Source organism: Symphalangus syndactylus, chromosome 11, assembly GCF_028878055.3.
Source record: "Symphalangus syndactylus isolate Jambi chromosome 11, NHGRI_mSymSyn1-v2.1_pri, whole genome shotgun sequence".
NCBI lineage: Eukaryota > Metazoa > Chordata > Mammalia > Primates > Hylobatidae > Symphalangus > Symphalangus syndactylus.
Genome location: NC_072433.2, coordinates 28274470 through 28287130, shown reverse-complemented (window position 1 = coordinate 28287130; position 12661 = coordinate 28274470).

The window sequence follows — 12661 nt, the reverse complement described above, 5'->3', positions numbered from 1 at the left end:
ACAATGAGAACTCATGGACACAGGAAGGGGAACATCACGCTCCGGGGACTGTTGTGGGGTGGGGGGAGGGGGGAGGGACAGCATTAGGAGATACACCTAATGCTAAATGACGAGTTAATGGGTGCAGGAAATCAACATGGCACATGGATACATATGTAACAAACCTGCACATTGTGCACATGTACCCTAAAACCCTAAAGTATAATAAAAAAAAAAAAAAAAAAAAAGATTGTTTGTTTGTTTTTCCTGAGGCCTCTCTTCTTGAATTGCATATGTCTATATTCTGTGTCTTCACAGGACCTTTCCTTGGTACCTATGTCAAAGTTTCCTCTTTTTATATGACATCAGTCATATGGGATTAGGGTGAACCCAAATAAATGACCTCATCTTAATTACCTCTTCAAAGACCCTATATCCAAATACAGTCACATTCTGAAGCTATTGGGGTAAGAACTGCAACCTATGGGTTTTGAGGGCACACAGTTGAGTCCATAAGACTCAGTGAAGGCTGATGGGGTTAAATCCTTCAGTCTAAGTGTAAAAGAGTCATTGATGGATCATAAACTACTCATAGGGCCAATTTTGTTTAAAGCCACTGCTTTGAGAGAAGCATGAGGAAGAGATTAGGGTGGAGCAAAAATAGACCTGGGAGAGACCAGTTAGGAGCTGTCACAGTGGTCTGGCCAAGAGAGAATGGTGGAAGTGAGGTGAAGGAGGAGCAAGTGTCAAGATGGAGCCTGGAGATGGAATCCCATTTCCTGAATAAGAAAAAGAGTGAATGAATGGATGCATGCACGCATAGGTTAATGAAATCCGCTGAATGAATAAACCATTCCTGGTACTCACTGTGAGAAGCTCTGGCTATAGTCTATGAAGTGAGCCTCTCATCTCTCTCCCCTGTAGAAGAGACTTCCCTGTGTAACATGTGGGCATATTTCTGTCAGGGAGCCTTTTATTCTGCATATAAGGAGATCAGTACTCTGTTCCCCTCTCACAGTCACAGAGTAGGCATTCTGCATGCACGCTTTGAATAAGGAAGCTAGAAAAGGGCCTGTGTTTACCTTGCTGTGCCTTCCTGGGGACACTGGTGTTTCTAACTCATCAGTCCCTCTACATCTTAGACAAATTCCTGTCTTTGAGCATATTTCAACATGCTAAATGCAAAGTCACTTTTTAAAACAAAAGTAGTTTTACTTTTTGGTTGGGTTTGTGACATTAGCCAAGCACCATTCTCCACAGTATCTGTAATGTAAATTTTCTTCATTCACCTCACACGTTCACACACAGAACCAGGACAAGGGGGCCATTTCTTGCCAGAGAGGTCCACAAGATTGATTAATTAGTGCAATCAGGAATTCACAGAGCCGTTCAATTGCAGTGCTGATGGAGCCTTCGTGGCATTTGAGTCCAACCACCTTCAACCATGACGCGAACATTTGTCCGAAAACTGCCTCAACTTCCTCCTGTACCTTCTGTGGAACAAGTTGCTCAGCACTTCACAGCACTCTCCTCTGTCTCACTGCTAATCCATTTAAATGATCAGGTTAGATACAAAGAAAAAAATTAAGTTGGTCTTCCCATACTTGCAAGGCTCTCCTTTCTGTGTAGCTGCCATTCACAGGCTGGTAGCTTCCTGTTAAACAGCTCCATAGCCTTGAGTAGATGAACATGGGAGATGATTTCAGCACATTACCAGCCCGGATGTTTCTCTCCCTGAGGGTCCAAATTGGCCACTGTCTTTCTTAAAATGAAGTGTGAATATTGAATAGAGGGCATCAGGCATGGAGTGACCAAGAACCTGTCTACCCACGCAGACACCCAAAACCAGAATCTGATCCGATGTTCCTCTTCCTTCTCCTTCTACATCCAAGTCACACAACATTGTGGGATTTATCCCTTAGTTTTCTCTTGCCTTTTTTCTTCTTCTTTACTCCCATTTACAACAATCTATTAGCTGTCCTTTCTCTCGACTAAAGAGTACAAAAATCTCCAAGTAAAATATAACCTTTGTATCCAGCCCTTTTACATTTGCCCTGACAGTTACCTCTAACACTGTCCCAAAAACTGCCAGTTGTGGAACATGAATTTGCCCTGACTTCCCTTCCCTAAAGCCTTTCAATGTGTAGTGTGCTGGGGGAGAAAGGGGAAAGGTTTTCAGTAGCTCTGAAACACCTAAAGCCCAATGTCAAACTTCACATTTTTCTTCTGCCCTTCATGAGCTATCCCCTGATTCTCTCTCTCGTCCCATCTCCTGTACCTCCCCAGGGACTGCATATTTTGGAATCTCGTATTCATCCTCAACCTCATCATATTCTTCCTTTCGTCTAACTTGTTCATCCTGATGCTTCAGCCAGTCACAACCTTCCCTGCTTCTTTGCTGGGGTGACACCTACTTGTCTGTTAAGGTTTAGAGTCACATCTCATGGGGCTCAGGGGTGCTCAAGTCAGCTTAACACACCACTCTTCTCCACCAGGCTCTCATGAGGCTGTGTCCCTGCCTTGACAGACAAATATATCACAATGTAGGGTACCTGTCTGGTGACCCATGTCTCTCCATGCTGAAACCATAAACCCAGGTTAAGCCTCATTGTCCAGGACTTTATGTAGAATGCAGGAGACCATCAGTGCATGTTTGTTGAGCTAAACTTTCATCTCACCGATGAGGCTGCACTGGTATATTTGGGGAGGCCAAATCATGTTTCATGTATTCCTTTCCCGAGTGATGTTGTGCACAGTGAAGATACAACCCTTTCTCCAGAGTCAACCTGAAACCTAAAAGTCATCAAGTCTTGGTAAAAACCCTGCATCTATGCCATTATGATTTACTATGTGGTTAAAATACCAGATCCAAGGTAGTTCCACAGTAACTCAAGAGACCTGGACATTTTTTATGGACCAAACACAACCTCAGTCATAGTCTCTGGTAAACTTTTATCGTCTCAGCCCAACATTAACCATCTATTAAGTTGATTACTAACTGTCCCACTCAAGTATTAAGGAAGAAAAATGCACCCACATTCTAATCAGTTTTTTTTTTAAAGTGATTTTATACATACTTTTATGATCAAACAATGCAATACAAAACAAATATTTAAAACTTATCTTAAAACATAGCTACCCTGATAAGCATAATTTAGAAATCTTTAATGAATTCACCTCAATTAGCCTTTAATTAAATAGCTCATTAAAAGCTGATTTGAATACTGCTCATGGAGAAATTCTTGTTCAACTGTTGTGACAGAGCAGGAAGTTAATGAAGTTAAAATTAAGCACAATTTGAGGGAATAGTCTGAAAGTCATAAAGCTACGAGAGGAAATAAAGTCTCTGAACTTTGCATGACACCTGAGACTTTATTCATCACCAAATGCTCAGGTATACAGTAGACTTGAGGCCCAGGGCAGGGCTAGCAAGCTGCCTTTCTACTTCCTGTTCTCAGCATGAGGGTTCAGTATCTTAGAGCTATAAAATGATGTTTGATGAATGAAGGAATGAATGAACCTTCAAAACAGATCTGCACACATTCTAAATTCAAGCAAAAGGTAAAAGAATAGGAAGGAAGTTTACATTTTATGGAGTGCCTATCATGCATCAAATATTTTGAACAAGTTGTTTTTATTTATTTCTCCTTCATGCTGGGAGCTAAAATATCATTCCTATTTTACAGTTGAAGAAACAGAAGACCAAAGTGATTAACTAACACTAACACAGGTATTAATAGTTTCATCTAAGCTGAAATTTTAATTCAAATGCAAGAAAACATCCCAAATATTCTAATATTTCCAAGGCCCCCCTCTTTTAAAAAATGTTATTATTTTATTTCATTGACATTTTTATATTTTCCAAATTTTTTCCTTTGTTTTTTTTTTTTTGTTTTTTTTTTGTTTGTTTTTTTTTTTTTTTTTTTTTGAGACAGAGTCTCACTCTGTCGCTCAGGCTGGAGTGGTGTGCATTTGGCACCATCTCGGTTCACTGCAACCTCTGCCTCCCCGGTTCAAGCGATTCTCCTGCCTCAGCCTCCTGACTAGCCGGGATTACAGGCACCCACCACCACGCCCTGCTAAGTTTTTGTATTTTTAGTAGAGACGGGGTTTCACTGTGTTAGCCAGGATGGTCTCAATCTCCTGATCTCATGATCCGCCTGTCTCGGCCTCCCGAAGTGCTGGGATTACAAGCGTGAGCCGCTGCGCTTGTAGGGTATGTATGTAGACCATACATACTCTACAAGGAGTATGTATTACTCTTAGAATAAAGAAAAAAACAATAAAAGGTATTTTTATTTTTTATTTTAATTTTTCTTCTTTTTTGTATTTTTATGCCAATAGTTGTGTGGGTACAAGTGGGTTTTGGTTACACGGACAAGTTCTAGACTGATGATTTCTGAGATTTTGGTGCACCTGTCACCAGAGCAGTGTACACTGTACATAATATGTAGTCTTCTATCCCTCACCCCCCGAGCCTCCAAAGTCCATTGTGTCATTCTTATGCCTTTGCATCCTCATAGCTTAGCTCCCACTTATAAGTGAGAACCTAAGATATTTGGTTTTCCACTCTTGAGTTACCTGAGAAAATGCATACAGTAACAGCCTTCACCTTCTCACATCTGCTACTGCCAACTACTCCTAAAGAAAATGTCCCCAAACCCCAGAAAAGCCCCCAAAGTGGCTTTTGTTGCCACAGCTCTGTCATTTCTGGGGGGCAACATCTATCGGATGAACATTCGAAGATGTAAATGCTGCTAAGATGCCTCCCTCTGAGAAACCTGGCAAGAGGTTAGCAAGGCAGGCATGGGGGCAGCAGCCACTCCTGAGAGTGCTTTAGGCTCTCTGCCCTGCCAGGGGAGCTCCACACCCTCTTAGAAGAGAGGAAAGAGAGACACAGACACCATTTTCATCAACTCCATCATGCCTGGATAAACCTGACAGATTTTAAAGCAGCAAAATACCCAGGGAAACAGTCTAACCTGAAATTCCCTGCAGAATGCAAAATGTTCTGAGATCTACATGGCTGCCATCCAGAAAACCTCACTATGGGAGACAGGGCCCTGCTTCCAGGTCCTCTGCTGGGCTGAGATACCCTGATGGTCGGAGGCATCAGAGTTTGTGCTCCACAGCATTGGAAGCAGGGCCTGGGGATACAGAGGGTGTGAGGAAAATGGACCTGTGTCCTCAGCACTGCAGGAAGCAGGAAGGTCTGCTTCACAGGAGCTAGATCCCTGCCTGAGGCTGCAGCTGGAACCACTGCAGGGAACTATCCATGCCTGACCCATCACAGCTGGTACAGGCTACTTGTGGCCTAGACTTAGGTGAGTAGGACGGGGGTATTTGAAGATCCAAGAATTCCAGGGCTTGGAATCTGAAGTGAAAACTTCAGATCGTGGATCCAGAGGTTTTCTACAATGTCCATTATGGCTGAAGTGAGGAGATATGAAGGCTGTAGAGGTAGCGGTGGTGGGGGAAATGTTGAGGGACACACGGGGGTCTGGCAGCCTTCCCCAGTGACCAGAAGAGCTGTGTTTTTCTCTTTTTTTATATTAGGATATTGCAAGCCAAGTCCTTAGGACAAAAGTTTTCTTGACTTACATATAAAGAACATTTGTAAAATGCTGATAAGCCTCCTATCCTTCCAAGCCCACTGGAATTCAATTCCCAAGCTTGGAATTCAATTTCTGCTTGAATATTTGCAGGTCTAGAAGTCTCCGTAGTCTTAAAAGCAGCCAATACCACTCTCAGACAAGCGTGACCCTTGAGAACAGTCTTCTTGTGTCATGTCAAGAGACTTTTCTGTAGCTTGTAGAGTCCAGTCCTCTTTATGTGCTCTGCAGTCTCATAGAAAAACCCATTTTCTATATTTACACTAATTAACACTTACCAAGCACCTGCAATTGGGCCAATGCCCTCCTCAACCCACTCTCCCACATATAGATTTTATCAGGTGGAGATTAGTGAGGCTCAATGGTTTAGGACGGAGGCCACATTGATGGTGTGTAATGGGGTGACAGTCAAGGTGGGTCTCACTCAAAATCCCATGCTGGCTCCTATGCAGACCAAAGGGTTATGAGGAGGGGACTGATGGCCACTCTGATCTTCAGGGCCTTGTGAATGCTCAGGCTGGGATGCAGGAGCTTCTGTGCCCTGCCTCTGGACCCTAGCATTCATCTACCCATCCCTCCTCTTCTCACCCCAGTGCCCATCCATGACCGAGCACATTCCTAGATACTCCATAACTATGTGCCGCCAAAGTAACTAAATGCAGAGGCTAGGAAATTCCTCAAGGTGCCTTCTACTCCCATGCAAGAGTTCTCAGGTATTTAATTTATAAAATCTACTTAATCAACTGCCCATAAGTAGGTTTTGAAAAATGAAAAACACCATGTACAGGAAACATTATGTATCTGTCCCCTACTCACTTCTCCAGCCTGGCCTCCTTCCCTGTTCTCACTTCCTTCCTGTGCTCCTTCCTCCCCAGGATCTTGCCTCATCTTGGAACAGAACTTGGTCTTTCACCTCTTTCATAGTGGTCTTGGCATGGACCTTTCCCACTGGTTAGATACTTCTCATCTGCCTTCATTTTTACTTGCTACTCCGTGGTCATCCACCCCTTCTTCAATGAGGCTTTTTCTTTCCAGTGTCAAGTAAGCACCCATATGTGTCATCTTATGGCATTCTGTACCATTCTCTTCTTTGTGTATAGTAATTCTATGTATATACTGAACATCTGTAGCCTCCACTAGGAAAATCTCAGAAGGAATGATGGTGTCTCTTGCTCATCACGGGGTTCCCAGCATCTATTACATAATATGTGCTCAATAAATATGTATTAAGTGGGCAAATACATGAGTGAATAAAAATAAATGCATGGTTGTTTAATATATGTATATGAGCAATTCCAGAATATAAAGTAAATATTTAAATGTTCACATCTGTGTCAACAGCTCATTCTTCTGCTCTATCCAGATAGCCCCATGAGGTTGACTGTGTTCCTTTCTTCACTTGCCAATATGCCTCTATCTACAGACCATATTTGCACCTCTAAGATGAATAAAGGACTTCTAGGAAAGTTGTGTTACAACCACAGATCCCATTTCCAGACCATTGCAGGTATATGGGACACAGCACCATTAAACTGAATGTAGTTGGTTTTGAATAAACTTGAAATTTCTTCAAAGGTCCATCTGCATACATAAGAAAGCTCAGCCAAAGTCTACACATCCCTCTATATGCAATTAATACATTTATATTCCCATGCAGTTCCCAATGTAGTCACATTGCCTGGGCAACAATAAAACATCACTTGCTGAGGCCACTGAATTCTGTCATGCATCCATCAACGATTCATTCTTCCTTCAATCTTTATTTTCTTGTTCATTGCCTTCTTCAGTCCTTCAGTTACACCCTGGCATTCAGGATCCATCCATCCATCCATCCATCCATCCATCCATCATCCATTCACCCATCCATCCATTTGCATTTCTAGGCATCTGATCTTAAGACCCAACTTAGCTACCCCGGGATCTACAGGGATGGGGAATCTGAGAATTCATAGCCTAGCACTGAGGGTCCATATCAAATTAGAAGTAAAGCAGACAGCCAAGAAGAATGGGAAAGGTTCCTCCTTCTCTACTCATTCACTGTATGTCAGGATTCCACATGCCTGGCTAGGCCTCCTTATCACATCAGCTGACACCTGGATGCAATGATCTCACATACATATTTCTCCAGGCCAGACCTGTTTAGTGCACTCCACACAGATCATCGAAACTGCCTACCTTGACATATTTCCTACTTACTAATTCAAAATTGGATTTCTCAGAATGGCTAAGATGAACCTTTGATCGTCAGTCCAATTGATTCTCTTCCAGCATTTGTTCACTCACCAATGACTCTGTTTCTACACCAAAAATATAGGGATCAGTCTTGCCTTCCACCTTCCTTCACAACCACCAATCCATCATATTTTACATCTTCAATATTTTTCCCATCCTAGCATCATCACCGTAGTCCAACTCCCATCATCTTTCACTTGGACAATGTTTATTAAATTGCATCTGCTTGGGCTGCTCCAAATCTGTCTTAACAACATTGTTTTCAAACACAGATCTCACCAAGTGACCCATCTTATTCTTGAGAACTTTTTGTGGCTTCCCTCCCATTGCTCTTGAGGGTGAGGCAAAGGCTGCAAGGCTGACATGAGCTGGCCCAGAGTATCTCCCTCATCTCTTTTTGTCCCTACCCTCTCTGCCTAGCCCTGCATGTTCCCATCACACCAACCATATTCATGCTAACAAATATATTTCCTCTTGCTAAAAAAAAAAAGCTCTGCCATGCAATCCCCCACAGACCAAGTATGTTCATCTTTTCTCCCCCACCCCCCCTTTTTTTTTTTTTTTTTTTTAGAGTTAGGGTCTCACTCTGTCACCAGGCTGGAGTGAAGTGACAAGATTTTGGCTCAATGCAGCCTCAACTTCCCAGGCTCCAGTGATCCTCCCACCTCAGCCTCCCAAGTAGCTGGGACCAAAGATATGTACCACCACACCTGACTATTTTTTTTTATTATTTATAGAGATGAAGCCTTGCCTTGCTGTGTTGCCCAGGCTGGTCCCGAACTCATGGGCTCCCACCTTGGCCTCCCAAAGTGCTGGGATTAGAGGCGTGAGCCACCATTCCCAGCCCTTTTCTCCTTCATTAGTTCTCAGCATGTCTTTCATCAGGACACTCTTCCCTGATTTCCTCATCTCATCTAGGGATCAGGGAGTGTGTTTTTTTTGTCCACCTAGAAGATGCTGTCAATACTCCATATCCCCATAAACTAGCCCAGAGGCAGCTCATAGCCAGCCCCCACTACATCTCTCTCCCTGATGTCTCTCTGGCTGTGGGGAAATGCTTGACACACATAGGACAGGCTGGGAGTGTTAGGGAGTCAATAAACCGAAGCACTTCTCAACCAATGAGCCGTGAGGGCTGGGCCTTGCCCACAGTGAGGCAATTCTCAGGCGTGTCCCATATAGTCTTAGGAACCCAGCAGGACTGAGTCTCTGTTGCCCACAGCATTAATTATCTCTATAACATAACTTTCATTGGCTTTCCTCAATTCCCTGTCTCACTTCTCCACTCCCTCATTGTGCTCCCTAAAATCACCTCCCAAATAAACATTTGTACTCACACCCTTGTCTAAGGGCCTATTAGGGGAAAGATAAAGTAAGACATTTTCACAGAAAATGCTCACTTCTTCCAGATGACTAAACCTATCCATGATTATGTGTTTATTACTGCAAATCTTCGATAACTGTCTGCCTTTCTCTTTAGGCTGTTAGTTTCATGAAGAGAACAAGGTTCCTGGCTATTTTTTGTTCTTCATCGATTTTCTGGTGCCCACCTCAATACCCAGCACATAGCAGGTGCTCAACGAATCTTTCTCCAATACAAATAAAATGATACATCAAGCTGTGTCTCCAGCATTGGAAATAAAACTATTATGATTTAATCACCGCCCTTAAGAGGCTCGTATTGTAGGAGAAGCAAATTGAAATATTCATAGTATACTCTCATTGAAATTAATGTCACTCATTAGCATTGGATTTTATGAGATCTGAGGAAAAAGTACTTCACCCACCTAAAGGAGATCAGTAAGAGAAGAGATCCCAAAGCCTCCTCCCAAAAGGCACACACCCCAAGAGAAGAAGGCTTCCACACCAAGATTCCATAGAACTGTTGAGAGAAAGTAGAATAAATGTATTTGCTTTATGGGCTTGATACTTGGGAAAGTTATAATAACCTCTAACTCAGAGGCTCAGAACCAGACTAATCATATTGTAGTAAATATTAATAATGGAAATTAAATAGCAGATGCATCAGTAACAGTGTACACATGGAGTGTGAGCACTCAGATGTGGTTTGTTCTAAAAATTAGGCTGATCTAAAAATACTCTTTGCGGAGGTGCTCTCATTTTCCAGAAGCAGTGATTAGGGCAGCAGGGGGCTTGGCCCAGGAAGTTTCCTGTCTGCCAAGGCTTTGTCAGCCCCCAGGGGGGCTGAGGAGTCTTGTTCAGGAGTGGCTGCCTCACAGAGCCTGTGAGTTCTAAACTCTGCTTCTGTCTTTCAAGACCTGTACCTACAATTCTCAGTGAACTCTGTTTTCATTTGTAAATGTACTTAACGCCAGGAGGAATTTGCCAAATTGTCTATCACCTGTCATCATTTGGTGGAATCTAAGTTTGTCTTTTGTCTTATGGTGGAGCTGAGTGCTGTAACCAATAACCCCAGAACCTCAGTGGCTTAACATACTAAAAGTATATTATTTCTGGCTCGTGTGAAGTGGAACTGGATGTTTGACACGGACCTTCCACAGCTCTGATTCAGAGACAAAGACCTCTTCAGTGTGGTGGTTCCTCAGTCCTCTCGGGTCTCAGAGTCCTTATTGGATGCAGTGCCTCTTTCCAGCAGATGGGAAGAGCCTCTTAGGTGGCGAAGGACGTCGTTCAGGCTGGGTCTGGGAGGTTTGCTGGTTTCGCTCACATGCATTAGTCATAACTCAGCTCCAAGCTCCATTTACACGCAGAAGAGCCTGAGAAACAAGGTCCAGCTGTGTTCCCAGGCAGGCAAGGAAACAGGGTCTTCTTGTAAAGACTGAGAGGTCTCTCCCATACTTTTCAAGACATGTTTAGAAAGGACGGGGCCATGGGAAGGTAACCGCAGATGGCATTCCCTATCTGGTGCATGGAATGCAGCCCACCCTTATCTGTCTCAATGAGATCATCTTTTCCACTTTTCAACTGACACAAAGGAGCTCGGTCTGTTGGACCTAGTGACCTGGAATTCCACAAGTGTTGATGTTTGGACTTCCTGGATGATATGTATCCAGATCACCTTTTTACTTCAGGAAATATAAGGTCCAAAAATCAGTGATGTTCAAGAAATGGGCTTCCTCCTAGGCAAATAGGTAACTTTAGTACTTGGAAAAATTCCTGAATTTCAGGTATACTCTGTGTGTGTGTGTGTGTGTGTGTGTGTGTGTGTGTGTGTGTGTGTATCCAAAAGGCTTTGGAAGAGGTGATGTCGAGGTATAGCAAATCAGAACTTATCCCCATTATCTATGTCCTAGAATAGCCCTAGATTAGAGTTACAGGAGCTGAATTTATTTTCTCTTTATTAAGAACAGAGTTGAAATTCTGAGCTCAGCAACCGTATTGGGTTGTTATTATAATCATCTCCATTTTAAGGGTGAGTAAACCAACACTGAGAGGCATTAGGGATTTTCCCCTAAGTTATATAGTGACTAAGTGGTGGAGATAGGACTGAAACCCCAAAAATGCAATATGGGAGCCAGACTTAACAGTACACTTTCCCAAACATCTTCGAGGAATTTGTATTGCAGGAAAAATACTGCTTTCTAAAATGCATGTAACTCATTTGTAAACATTATATATTACTGCCTGAAAATTTAGAATAAAGCAGAACAAAAATCAATAGTCCTTTATCCAACTATAACCATGGTTGAAATTTTAGCAAAAATTGGAATAAATAATATTTATTACTTTTTAACCATTCCATTCCCCATACCTCATCTTCAGAAAGTTTTCTTACAAAATTACTAACTCTGGCCAGTCCTTTCTGCTTCTGAATAACCCTCAATATCTTCTCTAACCTTGGACTTACAGAAGCCAAACCACCCTCAGGGTAAGTCCAGACTTTGTTTCTATTGGAAAATTTATTTTTCACTCAAAAATAACAATTTTGGCAACTACAAAATCAGAGCTGCTGCTGCTTATAATAGATCACCTTCAGAACCAGTAGTGTGGCCAATAAGAATGTGCCAGTGATGTGGCAGTTCTCTGGAAGAGACCAATGTCACAGAAAACTGGATGCTCTGAGCACTGTCTCCAAACATTGTGACACCTCTTCTTTCTGACTTGCCACAGAGATCAAGAAGCACTTTAGATGGAGTTCAATACATACGTCCATGAATGTCTCCAATCTTAATTGATGTGTTTTTTACATAAAGTACCATGACAGGCATGAAGGATAAGACACAGATAAAATTGTATCTCATGATATACCTTCCATCTGGAATCTGGGAAATGAGCAATGGGAACAGAGTCCTTGGTTGTTAATGTTGTATTTGTTCCTCTTAGGCATAGGAGGTAAAAGGGGCACATCAATATCACCATTTTGCCAAGAAGGAAACTGAGGCTGTAAGGCATTTAGTGTCTTACTGAGGGCAAAGCAAAGGTAGAAACTAGTTGCTATGGTTTGAGTGTGTCTCCTCCAAAATCAAGGTGCTGAAACTTAATGGCCAATGTGATCGCATTAAGAGGAAGGGAGACCTTTAAGAGGTGATTAGGCCATGAAGGATCCACCATCATGAATGGAATGTAGGCCCTTATAAAAGATGCTTCGTACAGCCTTCAGCTTTCTCCCCTTTTCACCTTCTGCACCCAAAGATGCAGGGTTTGGAGGATGCAGATACAGGCAGCATCTTGGAAGCAGAGAGCAGCTCTCAGCAGACAACCAAACCACTGGCATCCTAATCTGGGACTTTCCAGACTCCAGAATGAGGAGAAAGAAGTTTCTTTTCTTTATAAATTACCTGTCTCAGGTACTTTGTTACAGCAGTGTTCTGTGTGGGAAATGCGCAAGGGGAGAAGAACAGACACACACTATACCT